General features: G+C 42.4%; 1 protein-coding gene across 2 annotated transcripts in view; it reads left to right on the top strand.

Moving 5' to 3' along the window:
* The window catches only part of MTUS2 (microtubule associated scaffold protein 2), a 620,738-nt gene that overhangs the window by 441,817 nt on the left and 156,849 nt on the right, over positions 1-22,072 (top strand). The window lies entirely within an intron of this gene.

The raw sequence follows: 22,072 nt of genomic DNA, 5'->3' as shown, positions 1-22,072 counted from the left end.
TTGATGCAATTCTTACTGTAGTATGTGCTATATGCACCTTGAATGGTAACAGCTCTAAGACCATGCTGCTTTCCTGCTAATGAAAGAATCATAGCACTTACAGTGTGGAAGCCCATGTTGATTCAGGAGTGTGTAGAAACCTCCCTGGAGTGGGACCTGCAGGAGGTGAGTTCAAAGCAGTGGGGCTGCCCTGGGCTCTTGGTGTTACTATGTGGTGTCAACTGTGTCCTCCCTGAGGCAGAGTTTCCATTGCATCGACAGCTTCAACTTATTTGTCATTGTGAAGCCAACAGAGGAAACAGGAATAGGTTTGGATAAAGGAGGTTGTAGGAGAGTAGATGTGTTAGAAAGAATCTGTGGGGGAGGAAAATTAAAGCAATTGATTTGAGACCCATTCCTTTGCATGAGGTCACAGAGACAGAAGGATATAGTGGGGTTGATGTATGGGATGTCTGGTAAGAGGAACCTTGTGTTTCACTATTCTGAAAGCCGTTCCTGTTTGCTGTTCTGTCTGGCCAGCAGTGGGTAGGGTCCTAGATCCTCGCAGCTGGCCAGGAAGCACTGCGAATCATAAGCTGTCACACCAAAGCCATCTTTCAGTCATCTGAGAGAGTGAGAACAGATGAAATTTGGATGGGCATCCACTCATTCAACGGATGCTTACTGAGCACCTTCTTTAACTTGAGCTCTGTGCTGGACACCTGGGAAAATCATGATGAATGGAGCTGATGGTAAAAGAAACATGGAAGTAATATATTCAATGATTTCATTAGTTATGCTAAGAGCTGTGAAAGGGAAATGAGTGTACAGTAGGCATATTGTGTAGACTCAACACAGTGTGCAGAAAACACACAGGCAGAGACCTGCAGGGTCAGTAGAAGTTGCCAGACAGTAGTGGTGAGGACAGCGTTCCATGCGGGTGAGCAATGGGAATTCCCTCTTGCTAAACAGTACAGGTCCTGAGGCCTGCTCCCCTTGCAGTCTTTGACGAGGCTGCTAGCAACTGGATACCTTGTCAATTTGAAAATATACCCCTATCCTCCTTCTGACCCTTTTATGGATGAACTTTCAAGCTGTAAAATGGTGAAGACAAACAACCAGAAAAAGATCCCACAGAATCATAGCTAGTTGTCAGTCTCTAGTTTTACTGGTGAGTCCACTCGAGTTACCATCACTATACACAGCCTACCCCTTAAGCAGTTCATTAAGACAGCTTGATTTTGTTTGGAGGGGTAGCACTTGAGTTTAAAACTCTAATCAGTTCTTGTTACTCGTCTTATGACCTCAGGTGCTATTTAGCAGTTATAATTGAAATGCTGCAGAGTGATCCTAGTAAGGGGGAAGAAACATTATCTTTTTCTTCCCTGCCTTCCAAATTCTTTTGTTGAAACAACAGCAAGGATAATTATATTTCAGATAATCTGGGAAGCAGTATAAGACACACATGGAGTACCAGAGAATTCCTGAACCGCTGTGACTCACCTTGCTGTTACGCCACCTGCAGGCCATTTGAAACCTTTCCTTTGGTGGGAGCTCCTAACTGTCCCCTAGGGGTGTGTACTCATAGTGTATTTGAAAGGTCACACCCCTGGTATTTTGCCCACTCAGCCTGTCAGCCTGGAAGAGCTGTGGGAACTAGTACAGAGGTAATAAATGCAAATGGTCTCTTAGAGCTGTTTTCCATTGTAATTTCCGACATTTCAGTGTTTTTGAACTCTGCCTACTGTACTAAATGTGTTGTTATGCAAATTTCTACCATGATGTAGCCCAGTTTCTTAACATGATGAGTCTGGAACTTTTAATTGCATGTCACCATTCAAAGCTTTTTTTTCCAGACTGCTTATTTATTCTGCTTGTTATCTTACCTTGATGAAATACCAATGTATTTCATCATGCAGGGAGGGTGGGGTGGGGAGGGCAGAAGAAATACAATAAGAAGAGATTAATACCAGTCATCTATTTTCTAAGACAACAGGAAATGGAGGGCACATTTCATGGTCATTGCAAAGTCTTCATATCTTTCATCGTTAATCCATCCATCGGCATATTTGTATTGATAACTACTTTGGACCCCACACTGCACTATTCAATAATTACCCAACCAGCCTACCTGAGATGAGTCTGAACCCTTCCAGCCCACCCTCTCCCAGGACTGGCAGTGGCCTTTCTCCACTTTTGTGCATGCAAATCCAGTCCCATTCTGCTACTGAGTAGGAACTTTCAGCAGGCTCCCCACTGCCTGTGGGCACAGATCCAGACTCCCTGCCTGGCCTGAAGGCTCTTTCTGAGCTGTGCCTGCCATTTCAGGCTTTTCTGGCCCTGGCACCACCTGCACCTGCAGTTCCCTGAAAAATCCATGGCTCTTTTTGTTCCTGCATCTTTTCTCACTCATCATTGCCCGAGTCACACCCTTCTCCCTGCCCTGATGCAGGGCAACCACTTGCCAAACACCTGATTCTCATGCAGGAGATCTATTGACTGCATAGCTGTGAAGAGTCAGGCATTGACCATACTGGAGGTTGCCACCAGCATTGAGAGCATGGTCTCGACCACTCATCAACCAGTGTTATGTGCCAGACTCTGCCCTAAGTGCTTTAGACTCACCACACCCTTTCCTACCCCAGAGCCCCTCTGCAGAGTGCCTCTTCTGCTTCCAAACACGAGTTAACCATGACTTTTTCAGCATCACAGTTACTATGCAACTGACCCAAGATTTGGATTAAGGTCTGTCTTTCTCCAAAGCCTCTTCTTTTTCTAATAGCCTGCATTCATTTATCAGTTGGAAGATTGGCTGAATAAATAGGAATTGATTATGACTTAAGAAAGAATGCTGAATGCAATGTTCACTTAAGACTCCATAATATATCATATCATGAGAAAATCAAGCAGGATTCCTCTTATGAGAGAAGCCATGTGTTTTGTGAAGTGTATGTGGTAGAAGATGAGACCCCAGGGGGGCATGAATATGATTGGAATTCTTCTATGTCAGATAAAGAAAAACAGTTTTCTTGCAACCATGTGTTGTCTTGTTTTTCTGTGGCTCCATCAAGGTCACCTGTATACTGAACAATCAGAAGCCAGCATGGGACCCCCGAGACAGGACCCTGAAATATAGAGTTCTCTGGCCTACAAGTAGCTCTGATATTGAATAGTTTACAGGGCAGGGGGGGAAATGGGAGGGTGAATAAGAGTAGAATGCTTAATTATTTAGTATGTGCAACTTAAAGTGATGTGGCAGTACCATGCTGTGTATCTGTGAGGGGACAATGGGATAAATATTAAACCGCCTAAACTGAGGGTCTGGCTCACTGATGAGCAACTATAACAATCATAGCCAGCATTTATTGAATAATTACGATATGCTTAGCCTTACCCACCATCTCATTTCATCCTCAGTTTTAAACCTATGACACACAGGTACTGTTCTTAACCCTATTTTATAAATTAGGAATCTGTGGGTTAGAGAGATCAGATCATTTGCCCAAGGTAACAAAACCAGGAGCTTTAAGGGTTAGATGCTGCAGCCTGGGTACCTGCCTGCAGAGCTCATACTTGCACCCAGGGCCCTCCCTGTATCCCTGGAAGCAGGTGATTCTGACAGCAACGGCCCTCTTCACACAGCTGCTGTGACTGACATCCCCCCCACAGAGGACTGGCCTGCTCCAGCTCCCAGTGCACAGTGCTTCTGTGCCCATCATGTGGCAGAAATAACAAGTTATAGGAGCCCTTTTTTTTTAATTGGCTACATCTTTTTAGGTTTAAAAAAATGGTACCATGGGCATATTTCTAAACACATGATGGTTTTTGTTCTACCAAGTAGAAGAGCCGTATTAATAAACCACAGGGATTTTTGGTTTCTGTCACACAGAATTCGTATGGCAGAGGAAATAGGAAAGAGCTTGGAAATTAGACCTAGATTCCAGTTATGGTCACGTCACTAGTAGCTGTGTGACCTTGATTCAATTGCTTAACCCTTGACCCCGGATTCCTCATTGGAAAAAGGAGAATAATACCCACCTCATCCAGTAATGATTTAATACATTAGCACAGTGTTTATAATCCATAGGTTATAAATAAAGATGAATAACTGAGTTAATTTTGCTAATGAGGACCTGTTTTTGCATGCTTAGGAAGTTTCTACCTGACACGGACACCAGCTCACAGTGCCCACAGCATCATGGATGAGATACGAGACAAATTCACACGGACTGCCAAATCCTGTGGAGAAAAAGGGATAGCACAGCTACTCCCACAACAGGGAAGCCACTCTCTCAAGGGGAGAGTGCGCTGACCCTTGCCTAGACAGGATTTTATTGGGTTTAATTTGTGCAGAAATACAGGTACAGCTCATTAATCATTGTCAAGCAGTGAGGGTCAAACAGTAAATAGCATACAAAGAACTATTAGGGCTTCTTCTGAGTCAGGGTCTATCAGCTAAGGAGGCTACAAGACTTTGGGAAACAAACTCATTTCCTGCGCGGACCTTTATCATTTAACTAAGAGCATTCTTAGCAAAGCAGGCTTCACAGGATTATACATATCCTTTCTCAGGCCTGATCTCCTAGGGAGCCCACACTTTCCAGCACAGGGCTGCACCGCCCCCTGTTATTGTTTTGGGCTTAAGTCAGGCAGAGGGGGCAGATAGCCCAGGAATTCTTGGAGACTTCTTGAGGACTCAGGGGAGTCAGGCTTTGTCAAAGCCGAGGGAAGAGGGCCCATTACCCGCTTTCTCCATAGTCCTTTCCCCCCAAGTCCTTCCCTGGGGCCTCAATGTGATCATGCCTGTCTTAGGTGGTTCCCTCCTTGGGGAATCTTACCCGTCATTGGCTAACTGATCAAGCATTGGGGGCCAGTTATGAAAAAAGGAGCAGAAGCGGTGCTCCTGCCAGGGAGATAAGCTTTGTCTCCTTAGTGGCTTATGGTCCAAAGGTCGTTCACTCAGCCTTAGCCATGGGGGGGGGGGGTGTTGTAGCTCCTGAAACCAGGCAGGGCAGTTCCCAACATCTGGCATTACAGTAAGCACTCTATTTCCTACACGATACCATTTTATCCTTACCACTGCCCCTGGGACAGCTACTGCTGTTACCACTCATTGTACATGGGGGGGAAATAAACGCTCTGAGTTTAACCTCCCAGAGGTCACACAGCTAAGGACACAGTAGGGCTCAGTATATCAGGTATAATCTAAACAACCTCCTGTTCTGTCATTTACCTACTTCCATCTCCAAGTCAAAAATCATTGATATTTATAACCACAGCTTTTATTTTATCACTGCTGCTGTCTCAAACATGAGTTATCATTTGAACTACCAAGTAAGTAATTAGTTTATATTTGAAAAAATATTGTACATGAATATCATCATGAAAGATGACCATAACTTCCTAAGTTTTTTAAAAGGTTACAAAATTATAATATTTACAAGTCAGAGCAAAAAAAGAAGGCAAAGAAGGAACAAAAAGACTGGCCTACACTCCACAAAAGGAAATCCATTCAGAGGCCCAGTGCACATTTGAAAAGTGTGCTAAGCTTCACCATCAGTATGCAGAAGAGTACAGTTCCGATCACAGTGAGGAGTGTGCCCATGGAAACAGTGATGCTTGAAACCCGACCTTCCTGAGCGGCGGCAAACGTGTGGTGCAGGACGTGCTCACTCACTGTGGTGTGGCCTGGTTTTGTCAAGTCCACCTGTGCTTTAACTTAACAATTCTGCTTGTAGGTATGTGAGAAACACACACACACAAGGAGATTTGTACAAGTATGTGCAAAGCAGCATTGCTTATAATGGCTAAGAACTGGAAATGGAAGCAGTTCACGATTCCATGGCGGTAGAATGAATGGATGCATGGTGATAGGTGCACAGGGCGGGGCCTATTTGGTAGTGAGAGTGACCTCGGGCCACAAGCAGCCCCAATACAAGTAAACATCACAGATGCGATGCTTCCTCAAAGCTGCAAGACAAAACTATGCTCTCAGTATGATCTCACTAACATAAAGTTTACACAGACTTCAGGATATTGTTTAAGGGTGACTGTTGAGTAGCAAAACTGTTAAGAAAAGCAAGAAATGACCAAATATTAGTGACAGCGGTTTCCTCCAATGGGAATGGGAAAGAAGAGCCTGGAGACGTGAGCGGCTTCTGGGTGCCAGCAGTGCTCCACTTCTGATTTAATTTCAACGTCTAATTCTTGGCCTGGGTAGCAATTTCATTGGGTATTTGCTAAACTGTACAGGTAAGTTTGAAGCATGCTATTTCATGATAAAAATGTTCGAAGTTGTATTATAGTAGTTTATTAAGAAAAATCTAAATATACATAATATGATCTGAAACCATGCATTTCAGTGGGTTCATGTGGTTATCGCTGGGTGAGGATATGGTGAAATGAAGAAAAAGTATTTTCTCATTTTCTGCAGTACATGTCCTTTAATAAAAAAGGAAATAACTTCTTTAAATATTTGCTTCGATTTCATGATTGAGTCTTGATCTGTCATCTTAGCCAGATACCTTATTTTGAACTATAAGCAACAGCAACCAAAAACAGGTTAAATTCCCGGTTATTTTCTGTTTTTTCATTAATCATAATTTTAATTCATTGGCAACCTCAACTGCAGTTTCCAACTTATAAAAAAGAAGGCAAAAAAACCTAGATAAAGAGTGTAATAAGTATTTCATTGAAGAGTAGTTTTACTTAGCCTTGAGTTGGATTTCCAGGGGAATTCAGATATATTGGGGGGAGGCTGAGCAAGAGCCCTGCCTTGATCTGATGAAGTTGGAGCTCATGCAGGGTGGAGGCTGATGGAGGAAACCCTCCTGCAGTCTCACAAACCGCCCCCTCCTGTTCCAGAACACGCTGTTCCTTTACACTTGTTTCTTTGCACATGACCCCCTCCATGTTATGCCCTTTTCTTCTTGATGGTTCTTCTGCGTACTTCATATCTGAGCTCATATATAACCTTCAGGGAGGCCCTACTTGGCCCCTTCTCCATGGAGTTTCCAGAGAGAAATCCTTCTCTGGACCCCTGGGCTGGCCCTTGCTACGTTGTCTCTCATTTCTTCTTTATGCATCCCACTAATTGGTGAATTTCTGTAGATAGAGGTTTTTTTTTTCCTATCTTAGACTCTCCTCATACCTAATCAAGTACCATGGAGGCACCCAATAACTAGAGAATAAATGAATGCATGAATGATAAAAGGATGGTTTGGAGACGTCAGAGAGGGGATAGTGATAGTTCAGAAAATGAAAGGGAAGACTTTGGAGTGAAACTGCAAGATACTAACATAATGGCATGTATTTAATACTAAATAGACTATTTTAGGGATATTTTTATTTATATGGGGAAAGTGTTTGCTGTGAAAAAGCACAGTTATATTGTGCCCTTGAATTAACATGAAAGTAAATTGTTGGGTAGAATGAGACAAATCACCAAGACCATTTCTTTCATTGCGGCTTACCAAACAAAAACTGCCATGATGAGTGATACCCCAATATCTATTTGTGCAGTTTCAAATATGCAAAGGGCTTTTCCCACCATGACTGACTTACATTTTCTCAGGACGTCATAGGTCATGCAATGTCTTGACTCTCTGGGAGAACTGGATTATTTTCTTTCTGCAAACCCATCATATTCAGGGCTTTACTCATTTTGTTGCTAACAGTGTATAACATGGTTTCTCATTACTCACTTAGGACCTGCCTATTTATTATGTGGGGGAGGGAGGTACTGAAGGAGAAATACGGGGGAGAAAATAATGGGTTTCAAACTGTCAGGAATTTACCTCATTTGAAAGTTCACTTCATTTTTCATCAAGGAAGAATATGATTAGTTAGTAATAATAACTAACTTGTGTATTTACTAGCATTTACTGAGTGGGCAATTCTCACATAATACATTGTCTAACAAGGAGCATGAACAGGTAAGAGGCATTCAGCTGATAGTATAATAAAGTTATAGCCACAGAGCTTCTTAGCAGCATCCAGAGACCTCTGGGTTGAGATCTGAAGGATGAGATGGATCAGAGTTAACTGGAGAAAAGAAAAAGCAGGAGCTGCTGCAAAGTTCTGTGAGAGAAGTGACACTGTTCTTCACCAACAAGTTGCAATGCAGAAGCAGACTAAAGAACACATGTGCATGACCCATGGCTATGAACAATGGTGTGGGGATTGCTGGAGGGAAGCATGGGGTGGGTTAAAGTGGGCCAGTGGGGAAAAGGTGGGGACAACTGTATAGCATAAACAATAAAATATAATTTTAAAAAAGAAGTGGACTAAATTTAGGAAAGATACAAGATGCATATCCCACAACACTTGACATTTCATCACATGTAAGAAGTGAGGAAGAGGGAAGGGACATGAATGAGGTCAGCATTTCTGGCTTAGGCAAAAGACACACTTTACTGAGATGGGGAAGATGAAACTGAGAAGAAATTTCATTAGGCAACAAGGAGTTCATTTTTGGGCATATTGAATGTCATTTGCATGGGAGATAAAGGATACATGAGATATAGGATATATATATATACACACACATATATATCCTATATACACATGTGTATACACACATATATAATATATAACCCCATATATATATATATACATATACATATATATATATGGATATGGCACAGATAATAGGAGTTAAATCAGGGTGAGGAAATTATTAAAGCAACATTTCAAGAAAATTTCCAGAATGGTAGGATGAGGGTTTGCAGACTGAAAGAGTTTACCAAGTGACCAGATTAATAAATGAAATAAGACCCGCAAAAGGCACATCAGCCTGACATCTCACAACATTAGGGGAAAACTATGAAGAGCTTCCCAAGAGAGCCAACAGATCACATGCCAATGGTCGAAATTAAGGATGATATCAAGCTTCTCAATAGCAACCCTGGAAGCTAAAAGAAAACCTAAATGTCTTCACAGTTCTGGAGTAAACAATTGTCACTTTTGAATTCTGGATTAAGCCAAACAATTGTATGAAGATATCAGCCATGGAAGATGTTAGATAATTTACCTTCTGTATACCTTTCTAACACACAAAAATAATAATAATTTTTAAAGCTGCTCTATCAAACTAAGGAAGCAGATCAAGAAGGAGGGAAACATGAAGGGTCCAGCAAAAAGGAACCCAACATAGGAGAGAGGCAAAGAAGTTTCTCACAATGATGATGAAGGGGCATTCCAGGATAATGACCCTCAACAATCCTAGAAATTACCAGTCCAGAATACAATGGGGAATGAGGCCTCCAGGAAAACAAACCTTTTACACAGTTGTGAGAAGAGAGCTGTGCTCTGATAGAGAGTTTTGAGGAAAACTAGCAAAGTTTATAAGAAACCTAAGCAAACAAAAGCCAAGGAAGATAGTAAGTCCAGGGAAAATAAAAAGTCATTCAAGTAAGGAAGCTGCTCAGATTGGAATAATATTTATGCAGTTGTAACAAGATGAACAATGAATTTTGACTTAACCAAAAATTATGGTACAACTATAGTGATGAGAGAGTCTACAGAGAGCAGATTTGTCATTTCCTATAGTAGGAAGCTATTAAGGTGTAATATCAAGAAATAGCAGTATAAAGTGGGCAACGAGGGGAGAGGGAGGAGGGGAGGGGGAGGGGGAATGGGGGGGGGGGGGGGGGGGGGGGGGGGAAGTAACTATAATTATAAAAAAAAAAATTCCCTTATAATTGAAAAGTGGAAAATTACTTAGATATATGGAGATAGATACTAGGAAAAAACTCTTACAATATTTGAAATGATGAGAATTGGGCATATGGAAGGTGGGGCAAGATACTGTTTTTGTTTAAAGCCTATTACAAAATTATGTAGATTGCTGGATGGTGCTGTGGCTGCAGTTACAGCTGGCAACTGATTAGATTTGGTGACCCACTCTGTGTCATGTGCTCAGCTGGACTAGAGGAGGGCGCAACTGGATTAAACTGGGGTTGTCTTGGGCAGACAGGGTAACCACAGTGCTTTCTACTGCCTCTGTGATATTAGAGCAAGAGAATAGCAGAGGTGGAGGACCTTGGAATCAACTTTAGATTAGATAAGAAAGGAGGTGAAGACAGAAGCCCAGCAGTTTGGGTGCAAAGGGTTCCATAGTCTCCATTAGAAAAATGAACTGATGGAATAGCAATAACGTGAGACAGATTTCTGAAAGTGGGGTGTGTGGATTTCAGAGGTGAAGTTCAGGTGATGACAAGGTCCAGAGGGGTGTCCATGATCTGGTAGGAGTAGTAGTTGTCAGAAGGCTGAGAGGCTGGAATATCAGATGAATCGTTAATGGGATCATTGACATTTACCAGGATGATGGCAGGACCTGGGGTGAGGGGAAGACCCCCTACTTGGTGGTGGCAGGCAGCAGTGTTAGAGTATGCCGCCAATAATTTGGAACCTAGGTGGGAAAGCGAATTATTTAAAATTTTTTAATTGATTTTTTTAGAGAGAGAGAAAGGGGAAGAGAGAGAGATCAATTTGTTGTTCCGCTTATTTATGCATTCATTGGTTGATTCTTGTTTGTGCCCTGACAAGAGATCAAACTCACAACTTTGGTGTACAGGAATGATACTCTAACCAACTGAGCTGCCCGGCCAGGCAGAAAAGCAGTTTTACTGGAGCATGGGGGCTTCAGGTTCTGGTGGCACATTAGATAGCTTGCAGGGGACTACCTAACTTGAAGGTAGTTGGAAGAGAAGGGTACATGGCAGCCAAACTCTGAGAAGTTGAGGACAAAAGTGGGAGGGGGTGGTTTACAAAGGAGTAAGGAATCTGGTGTAGTCCATGAGTTGCAGAGACAAAGGCTGAGACCAGGGGTGGGAAGAATTTAGGGATTCACTGGCCTCCAACTTCAGACAACAAATAGCCTGAACCATGTCCTGTTCTCTTGGTCACATCACAGAATAAAAGCATCTGTGTTCTCCTGTCCTCTCTCCCAACTCTGTTGTGAGCATTCGCACCCCCAACCCCATCCCACTCACCTGAATTCATCGTGCTTCTGAATGTATTGCACAGGTAGCCAGCAGGACTCACTATTCCTCAAGACTCGCAGAGGCCATTCCCGTGGCAGGCAGTCATAGTTTCAGATCTCAGCTCAGCCACATGCTGGTAAATGTGGCTGTTGCTGCAACCTCCACATCTTCAGTTTCTTCATTTGCAAAGTAACAATACTAGTAATAACACCAACAGTGTTTGCAGTGGGTGAAGTCAGATAATATACAAGTACACAGAAGCAACAACAAAATGGCACCTGGCATTTATAAAATCTTATAATAAATACACTCCACAAAAATACAACCTTCATGACAGCTCACACATCTCTCTTTCTCTGGAGTAGCACCTGATGCATACTTGGAGCTTAAAAATGAATGAATATGAAGATATTTGTAAAGGTTTTGCACATATATATGTCAAAAAACACTCTTTTATTCTTCTTTTCTTATCTTTTTACAACAATTTTTAGAGTTAAATAATTCCTTAGTCTTATTTCAGAGGACAATTAGGTCTGTGTTGTAAGTATAATTTTTGTAGGACTCTTTGAAAAACAACCTTTTTTGCCATTTTAAAATTTTAATTGTTCAAGTACAGTTTTCTGCCTTTTACTTCCATCCCAGCCCACCCCCAGCTCTCCCCACCTCCCTCCTGTTTCCACCTCCCTTCCTTGTTTTTGTCCATGAGTCCTTTAAACTTGTTCCCATAAACCCTTCCCCTTTTCCCCTGAAATTCCCTCCCCTCTCTCCTCTTGTCACTGTCAGCCTGTTCTCTATTTCCATGTCTTTGGCTATATTTTGCTTGTTTGTTTTGTTGATTAGGTTCCTATAAAAGTGAGATCATGTGGTATTTGTCTCTCACCACCTGACTTATTTCACTCAGTATAATGCTTTCCAGCTCCATCCACACTGTTTCAAAGGGTAGGAGCTCCTTCTTTCTTTCTGCTGCATAGAATTCCATTGTGTAAATGTACCATAGTTTTTTGATCCACTCATTCACTGATGAGCACCTAGGTTGCTTCTAGCACTTGGCTATTGTAAATTGTGTTGCTATGAACATTGGGGTTCATAGTTTCTTTTGGATTGGTGTTTCAGGGTTCTTGGGGTATAATCCTAGCAGTGGAATTGCTGGGTCAAAAGGCAGATTCATTTTTATTTTTCTGAGGAAATTCCATACTGTTTTCCACAGTGACTGCACCAGTCTGCAATCCCACCAACAGTGCACTAGGGTTCCCTTTTCTCCACAGCCTCTCCAACACTTGTTGTTTGTTGCTTTGTTTATGATGGCCATTTTTATTCTCCTTTATATTCCCAGCTACAGTGTCTACTCTCAAGCATGCAATAAATGGTTGTCGAAATAGAGTGAACCTTAAATAGGTTAAAATGCAGCCTCTCCTCAAATATAGCTCAATATTCAGATTCCTCTCACTGACTCCATTCTCCACCAATGTCAGACATTCCTTCTGATTTTTAAAAATTACTATTGGCAGCTAAAAACATTCCTTCTCCTCTTGTCCCTCAACTCCTTTGGAGTATTCTCTCTCTCTCTCTCTCTCTCTTTTTCTCTCTCCCTCCTTCCCCCATCAATGCATCCAAGTTCCTCTTTTATTTGAGATATTTCTATCTAGATAACATTTCCTATCTTCATTTTATTTAATCCCCAGAAACGTTTCCTTGAAACGTTCCCCATTCTATTTGTTTTGTCTGTGACATCAGAATTTCTATTTCTTGATTACAGCATTTGTGTTTTTCTATTCACCTCCTTTCAGCTACACTGGCACAGTAATGATCATTGCATTGTTTCCACATTTGCATTTCACTTTTCTCCTTGCTCCTTTTCATCTTCCTCCCCTTGTTTTGTTTTTCATGTTCCTACCCAGAAGCAGGCCTGTGGGGTTCAGATTCTCCTCACTGAGTCCGTTCTCCACCAATGTCAGATATTCCTTCTGATCTTTAAAAATTACTAAAAATGGGGGAGAGTCCTGATCCCTGTGCTTTCACAGCTGTGTGGAGTGAGGATGTGAGATGGGTGAGGGATAAAGTCTGTTGCTGTGTATTTTTCTTCATCATTTTTTGTTTCTTATTTTTCTTTACTTATACTAGATTTACTTGCAGGTATGTGTGGCCTATTGTATGTGGAGTTAAGAGCCTGTAAAAATTTCCTTTTATCTTTTTTGATGTGCTTATTTCTTTGTACGGAACAAGTGTATAGCATTCTTCCAACTATTCTTTTAAATCTAACTTCCCTCTGTATTTGATATGTTCAGTGAGGATTTGGCATTAACTGTTGTCATTTGTCATTGCATTTTTTTCTTAGATGACAGCCTCCTCCTCAGAGCAAGCCCATGATCCTTGGCAGCTTCAGTCATTCTCACAGCTCTTGTGCAGCTGGTCTTTGCTTTAAGTATCCACAATGAACAGGTTTTTAGTCACTTTTATGATGTCCAGTTTAGGAATAAAACACAAAATCAGGTCTTCTCCCAGTGGTTGTCAAAGTAACTCATGTCACTGTGGAAGACCCTTGACCATGTGAGAAAGCTAAGCTTGCACATTTTCTTTCCTTTTCCTTTCCTTTTCTTCCCTTCCCTCCCTTCCCCTCCCCTTTCTTTCCCTTCCCTTTCTTCCCCTGGCCCAAGGAACTTTGTGTGGATTGCCAGGAAGTACCTTTCAACTTTTAGGCCTTTGGGATGCCTCTTGCTTCTCTACTGTGATAAAATATTTTAGCAACACTTGGGTTTGTAGTATCTGGAATTGGGTGAATGTTATCAGTGATGGAGTTTCAAATGAAACTTGATGAATGTCTCCTCTGAGACCAGAGTAAGGCTGGCATTTCTTTCCATTTCTACTGCCTTCTTCCACCCACCCCCAGAGCCACAGTGGTGGGGCTCTGGGTTTTGTATGTATACATTCTCTTACATAACTCTGAACCTATGTGTGCATAAGGGGCACTGACTAGTGTTGCCCTTTTACAGCCCCATGAGAGAGGAGCATGAACATATATTTATCAAGGAGTTATTTTCTCTGTCTACCATTGTAAAATTCAGGTCTTGTTTGGATGCAAGTTAGAGAAACATAATTCAGACTGCTTTAGACAAAAAAGGAATTGAAAGGTCAGAAGGACTGTGGCTCACACTCACATAACTGAAAATTTGAGGTGATGCTGAAGTGAGGGATGGTTGAACCCAGGTACTTGAACAGTGTTACCTTGAATACGTTTCCATCTCCTGACCCTTCTTTTCCTTCTGTTGGCTTCTTCTTCACAAGGATTATCTCCAACTGGAGACAAAGATGGCCAGTGGCAGTTCAGACTTCACATTCCACCAGCTTAGTCATCTATCATTATAAGAATTCTCTTCCAATAATTCCAGTAAAATTCCCAAGGCAGGTCTCTTATTATCCCAACTGGGATCTTGCTTTCATTCTCAAACCAGAACCACTGTGAGGCAGAGCTCTGATTAGGAAGGCTTGGGCACATGCCCACCTTCAGATCCAGGTGGGTCAGCAACCACATGGACCAGCATGGGTACCATTAAAAGAAGTTGGTCAGGTGAAACATGAGATGTCCGCTGGAGGCATATGGTCTGCACTGGAGGAAGGAGACTGGATAACTGAGCAGGGTCTAAGGAAAGACTGGTATTCATGAGGAGTTGGGAAATTTGGGAAAAGCTACATAATAAGTGATGGGGGCTCAGAGGACTAATGTAGGCCAAGTACTTGCCTTCCTGGTGAGTAAAAAGGTTTTATTCATTTATTAATTCAGTTAGAGAAGGCATGAAAGGCAAATAATGGCCCCCAAATACGTTCATACTTTAACCGCTAGAACCCATGAATTCCACCTTACATGGCCAAGGGACTTTGCAGAGGTGATCAAGTTAAGAGTCTTGAGATGGGGAGATTATCCTGAATTACCTGGATAGACCCAGTATAATTACAAGGGTCCTTATAAGAGGAAGTGGGAAGAGTGTGAGGTGAAGGAGATGCGACACAGAAACTGGAATGATGGGCTTCAAAGATGGAGGAAGGCGCCAGCAGCCAGGGGACACTGGAAGCTGGAAAGGCAAGGACATGGTTCTCACCTGGAACTTCCAGAAGTACTAGCCCTGCCAAAACAATCAGTTAGCCTGTGAGACTGAGTTCATGCTTTTTACCTCCAGGACTGTAAGAGAATAAAGTTGTGTCATTTTAATCCACTAAATTAGTGGTAGTTTGTTCCAGTGGCAACAGAAAACTAACCCAGATGCTTCAGAGGTAAGAAATGAACTAAATTTGAGGATGGTCAGGAGTGGGCCAAGCAGATATGGGAGAGCTGAGCTGTCCAGCCTAAGGGAACAGTATAAGTGAAGACACAGAGCATCAACCAGAAACTGTGGTGTCACAGCAGGAGTGAACAGGAGAGGAGATGAAATCCGAGAGGTGGCTTATCCCATGTCCCAGAATTGGGCCTTCCTTCTGAAGATCACAGGAGGCTTTGGAATGGCTCTTCAAAGGACAGTCATGTGATCTGGTTAATGATTAAGAAAGATCATTCTGGTAGTGGTGAGGAAGATGGATTAAGTAAAAATGAAGATAAGACACAAGACAAAGAAATCACTCAGGACATGTTTCTAGTTGCCTCCTACCCCAAGAAATAATAGGAACTGAGCTAAGGGGAAAAGTGAGAATGGATGAAGGGCCAGATTTAGGGTCTACAAATGAGGCAGAATCAGGAAGAGTTAGTGAATAATTAAACATGGGAGGGTAAGGAGGAGGACTCACTGGCTTCTGGTTTCAGTGACTAGGGGAACAATTGATTAGGAAAGAAAATATAGGAAGGGGAGTGGATTTGAGAGGCAGGTAATTAGTCTTTTTTGGCCCATGATGACTTGGTCATCCAGTAGGTAAGTGGTAATGTCTCATCAGCAACCACAAACAGGGTAGCTCTCAGGAGAGATACCTGGGCCCATTTGAACTGAAAATATTGGGTCTCACAGTCATCAGTGTGTACAGCTCATTGCTGCAAGCCTGTTGAGTAGACAGGCTCATCCAGGAAAGTGGACAGGACAAGACCAAGGCAGGACCCTAGGACAGCTTCACTCAGGTGGAAAGAGGGAGGGAACAGGAGCCAAGGAGACTGAGGGACACTGACCAGAGTGCTGCACAAGAACCATGAGACCAAAACTGCGCTGGCATTTCTGGTAACTCCAAAGCCTTAGTGTTAAGTAAAAGCTGATGGTTACTTAAAAACATTTGGGCTGAGTCTAGATCACAAGAAAACTACAAAAAGAACTGAAAGTCTACTTCCGCCAAGATGGAGACGTAGATGGAGGATCCACCTCACCTCTGTGCACAACCAAATCTAAGAACAACTGTTTTTAACAGCAGTCACAACCAAGCCACACGGAAAATTGACAATACGGAGTCCAAAGGACAACTAGATACTCGGCTGGACCAGTACGAGGAGTGAGGCCAGCAGCAGAGCAGGTTAGCAAGAAAAAATTCCCGGGGCGGTGCGCGGTGCGCGCAGGCAACCGAGGGCGCTGATTGCCAGCCAGCTGGCTGCCGGAGCGCACAGGGAAGCGGCGCGGTGGGTCAGTCGGTCGCACGCATTTACGTGCAGAGAAACCAGTGAGAAGGGAAAACCGCGCGGTGCAGCAGGCTCGCACAATTAACAAGCCCGATCGGATAAACAAGCCCGAGGCGTGTGAGTGACTGGATGCGCTGGGCTAGCGGAGAGGAACGCCCTCGCTCCCTCTCTGACCCCGCCCCCACACACAGCGTCACAAACCAGCGACCTGGGTCACCCCGTCCTGGTAAACAACTAAGGCTTCGCTCCGCTCACTTAACAGCACGAATAGACCAAAAATGGCTCTAGGACAACTCAGAGCCCCAGAACCGATAGACCTAAGTGATGAAGAAATAGCCAGTCTTTCAGATGCACAGTTCAAAACACTGGTTATAAGGATCCTTACAGAACTGGTTGACTTTAGTCACAAATTAGAGAAACATATGGAAGCTAAATTAATTGAAATGAATGGGGATACAAAAGATACCAATAGTAATGGAAAGAAAATTGGGACTCAAATCAAGGGAGAGAACCAGAAGGAAGAAAAAAATGATCAAACAGAAAGGAATGAAGAAATAAGAATTCAGAAAAATGAGGAGAATCTTAGGAACCTCCAGGACATCTTTAAACGTTCCAACATCCGAATTATAGGGGTACCAGAAGGGGGAAAGGCACAACCACCAGTTGAAAACTTATTTGAACAAATAATAAAGGAGAATTTCCCCAACCTGGCAAAGGAAATAGACTTCCAGGAAATCCAGGAAGCTCAGAGAGTCCCAAAGAAGTTGGACTCAAGAAGGAACACACCAAGGCACATCATAATTACATTAGCCAAGATTAAAATGAAGGAGAGAATCCTAGAAGCAGCAAGAGCTAAGGGGATAGTCACCTACAAAGGAGTTCCCATCAGACTGTCAGCTGATTTCTCAAAAGAGACCTTACAGGCAAGAAGGGGCTGGAAAGAGGTATTCCAAGTCATGAAAACCAAAGATTTACAACCAAGATTGCTCTACCCAGCAAAACTTTCATTTAGAATGGAAGGACAGATAAAGTGCTTCTCAGATAAGACCAAATTCAAGGAGTTCATCATCACCAAGCCCTTATTATATGAAATGTTAAAGGGACTTACCTAAGAAAAAGAAGATAAAAAAGATGAACAGTGAAAGGACAGCAAACTCACAGTTATTAAGAACCACACCTAAAACAAAAGCAAACTAAGAGGATAGCTAGATCAGGAGCAGAACCATAGAAATGAAGATCTCAGGGAGGGTTAGCAACAGGGGAGTGGGAGGAGGGAAAGGGGGGGAGAAGGTACAGAAAATAAGTAGCATAGACAGTAGATAGAAAATACATAGGGGGGAGGGTAAGAATAGTAGGGGAAATACAGAATCTAAAGAATTTGAGACACATGTTCATGAACTAAAGGGGGAAATGGTGGGGGAGGGGTATGCAGGGTGGAGGGGAAGGGAGGGGGAAATAGAGCAAATGTAATGGCATAATCAATAAAAAAATAAATTAATAAAAAAAAAAGAACTGAAAGTCTAGACTGAGTGCTAGAATTCCATCAAGAACTCCCAGAACCACACAGGAATCTTCCAGGCAGGGTTGTATTCCTAGGAGCAGGAGGCTGGTGAAACTTTTGATCATAGTAATTTCTGCAGAATTGGTTGTACTATTCTGGTTTCTCTCATTCTCTTTTTGTAGATCAGACAAACTATTTTCATTTTGGTTTGGTTTCTCTCCCTTTATTATTTATGTCTTATTATAGAAATAATGTGTGATTCATCATACAATATGGAAATAATGCAGAAGCCTATTAAAATAAAAAGTAAAAGCCCTTCAGTGCTAGTGCTCAGAAGTCATCCCTATTGAAAATTTGGTGCCTGACTTTCAGATCTTTTCACCTGTTAACAACTGTGGTATATATTTGCTTTGTTGTTTATCATGGGCAGCTCTCATGCCAGTACAGTGTAGAGCTACCTCATTCTTTTTAAGAGCTGCATGGTACTTTGTAGTATGAACATTCTGTGGCTTATTTACCCATTCCCCAATGTGTATTTTGGTTATTTACACTTCTTTATTATTGTGCATAATGTATGAAGTATCTTTAAACCTACATTTTCACATTGCAAGTGTCCCAAAGAGAGATTTGTAGAAACGGAATTACCGAGTCAAGTCTATCAATATTTAAATATTTGCTAGAAGTTGCAGAATTGCATTCAATGAGGGCTGTATAGAAAATACCAGAACTTTGAATAAATATGCATATTTAGTTTTCTTTTAAAGACTTTCATCCTTTTACATTTCCCTTCTTAGCTCCCAGAGGCCTTGGTGCTTTTTCATATTTGTTGATATTTAAAGTCAAAGCAGAGGGAAGGAATGGAAGAGACAGATTAGCCATTGGTACAGATCGATATTCTGAAGTGTGGGTGTGCCATCAGAGGTGTGGACTGCTGGCTGGGCTTTCGGGACCCTGAGATGCAGCCTCTGTGAGCCCTAGAACTCTTACGCAGGACCTGTCTTGAAAGGAGCCCAGACGGAGGGGGAGAGGCACAAAGGGCATTGACAGAACCACCACTTTGTGCAGGGAAGGATATATATGGCTGACCAGTGATGTTTCTGTTCTAGTGGGAAAGGTAGACAATAAACAAGCAGATGAGTATGAAATATATTTGGGGGTAATGAGAAATGGTGTGGAGAATGAAGCAAGTGAAAGAGTAGCAGTGGGCAGGAGGACTTTCACCTAGAGGGTCAATCATAGCTTCTCTGAAGATTATCGTTTGTGCAGAGAGCTGAATGCATGGATGAAGAAACCATGTACAGAAGGAACTCAAGCTAAAGTTCCCAGAACAGGAGGAACTGCACCATGTGTGAGCACCAGCAAGGCTGGCATTATGGCTACAGTATGCAAGCAGGGGGCAAAGTGACATTAGCATTGGGGAGATGCCCCAAAACATGGAATTTATTTATAAAAAATGGTGTATTTATTCTTACATATTTAAACTTCAGTGACCTTCAGAGTACTCTCCATTTGATGTAATACATCTATCGGGACATTTTTTCCACTGCTCAAAACAGTTTTTGAACTCGTCAATTTTGATGCCTTGTAGTGCTTCTGATGGTTTTTGTTTCACTTCTTCCACATTAGCAAAACATTTCCCTTTGAGGATTTTTTCATACAGGGAAACAAAATAAAGTCAATACTTGGGGCAATATTGGGTGAATAAGAAGGGAAGAGCATGGAGGTCATGCTGTTTTTTGGTCCAAAACTGCTGAACACTCAGTGTAGTGCTCTGAAATGGGCAAACACATTGAAAGAGCCTTCAAAAAAATCCACTGAAGCCAAATACAGCATCTCACAACAAGGCCAGCTGGTACACTAATACAGATGGGTTCCTAGAACACTCACCTAGTAGGGGAAGCCTGTACTATAAGGGGCTTGTCCTCTAGAAGCTAATTCTGTTTTTTTTTTTTTGGAGGGAGTCCCCCTTCATATATGAAGAACATGTATTCCTTATATACTTTATATGTTATATTACATATATATGATGTAACATATAAATAAATACAATTATGGAGGCTGAGAAATCCCAAGGTCTCCAGTCAACAAGCTGGACACCCAGGACAGCCAATGATATAAGTTCAGGTCTGAGAGCTGATGTTCCAGCCTGAACATCCAGCTGGTGAAGTTCCTTCCTTCTCAGCCTTTTGTTTTTCTTGGGCCTTCAAGAGACTGATGAGGCCCACTCACATTAAGTAGTGCCATCTGCTTTATTCAGTCTACCAGTTAAGGTATTAGTCTCATCTAGAAATACCTAGAATACAGGTATACCCAGAATAATGCTTGACCGAGGGTCTGGGCACCTTGTCACCCAGTCAGACCTACCTACAAGATAAACCCTCGCAGTGTGTCTGTGAAGTATCCAGGGGACCAGGTCGTCTGGGCTGTGCTCTCCACTGTGGTGGCCACTGGCCCATAAGCAGCTATTGAGCACTTGAACGGTGACCTGTGCCATGTTGAAGAGCTATGGAAATGTTGGGTCACATAAAGTACATTATTACAATGAATTTCAATGTACTTTTTACTTTTGGAATGTAATTTCTGTTGGAGACTGCTGGTCTGCAAGGCTTTGTGGTGTGGCAAGGAGCTGGCAGTTTACTCTAGGTGTCCTGGGAGGTGGTTGGGGGATTTGAAACTGGGAAAGACTTGCTCTAACTTGTATTTTAAGCATTCAGCCCCTGTTGTGGGAGGACATGCTGCAGGGGGCAGGAGAGGAGCAGCAGAGCAGGCAGGGGGTGTCAGTGACATGGCTCTGTAGGCAGTGCAGGGCGGGAATATGGCCAGACATGGGTTTTTTCCCCAGGGGAAAATCAGCAAACAGATAGGCCAAATGGGGGCATGGAACAAAGAAACAAACCAAGGTAACTCCTGGTGTTTCTGAGCTGAGCACAAAGCGCGAACACACCAGGTACTGAGATGTGAAAGACGGGTGTGTTAACTGAGTGCCACAAAGCATATTGAGGGTGGGGAGAAGAATGGGGAGGGTGCAAAAGAGAGTTCAGGCATTAGTAGATTCAAACAATACGACTAAGACAGATAGTCCAAAGGCAGTAAAGCAAAAGAGATAAAAACAGGTCTGTGATGCAAAAGCTGAAGGTAGGTGGCCTAGGATGAATAGGGGCTGAGGCAGAGGCAGTGGCCTGAGGGGGGCAGTGCCCCGTCAGGCCAGAGAAGATCAAGGGAGAAGGTGGGATCCAAACACCTGCCTCCCTCCCCAAACTCTGGAAACAGTCCCTCCCCCCATCACATACGTGCACACACACTTGCATGTACACGCATGTACACATAAACTATAATAGCGCTCTTAGAGCTGAAGAGGGAAAGTTAACATACTTGAACACATTAAAACTTCATAAAACTACAGTACAATGAAAGATACTACAAGTAAGTTTTAAAAAGTGAAAGGCTGGAAACAGTAACCTGTGTTGCAGGCAAAGGATTAATGTCCAGAATAAATGAAGAGTCTTTACACATCAGTAAGAAAAATGGGCAACGGGTTTAGTTAGGTAATTTTCCAATGAAAAACTGCACATGACCAACATGAAAAGACTCCAGGTATCTGGCAAAATTTTAAATGGTTGAGACTGCAACGTCAGTGAGACATGAGGAAAGTTGCTCTCACAGGCTCTTGGTTGGAAGTGCAAATTAGTACCTTCTTTGCCTGACAGTTGACTGTGTCTAGCGATATTGCAAATGAGCAAAAGCATTTCTATCCATTTGTCCTGTAAAAATACTGGCATATGTGCACAAAGAAACAAGTAGGAGAATGGTTATTGTAGGACATTGAGCCATTTTGATAGCCAAGACTTGCCAACAATCTAAATATTCATCAAGAAGAGATGGGTAAATGAAGTATGGTACATCTTTGCCCATTAATACAATGTAGCATTTAAAAAAGATCTATAAATACATAAGAAAAGATCTTTTAAAAATGTGAAAGGGTAAAAAGAAATTACAGTGCGTGATTTGTTCAGTTAATAGCTGTAT

Source organism: Artibeus jamaicensis, unplaced genomic scaffold (genome assembly GCF_021234435.1).
Source record: "Artibeus jamaicensis isolate MK-2021 breed Jamaican fruit bat unplaced genomic scaffold, CSHL_Jam_final contig_793, whole genome shotgun sequence".
In the NCBI taxonomy this organism is placed as follows: domain Eukaryota; kingdom Metazoa; phylum Chordata; class Mammalia; order Chiroptera; family Phyllostomidae; genus Artibeus; species Artibeus jamaicensis.
Note: the sequence above shows the minus strand (reverse complement) of the source record. Positions and strands in the feature narration are given on the sequence as shown.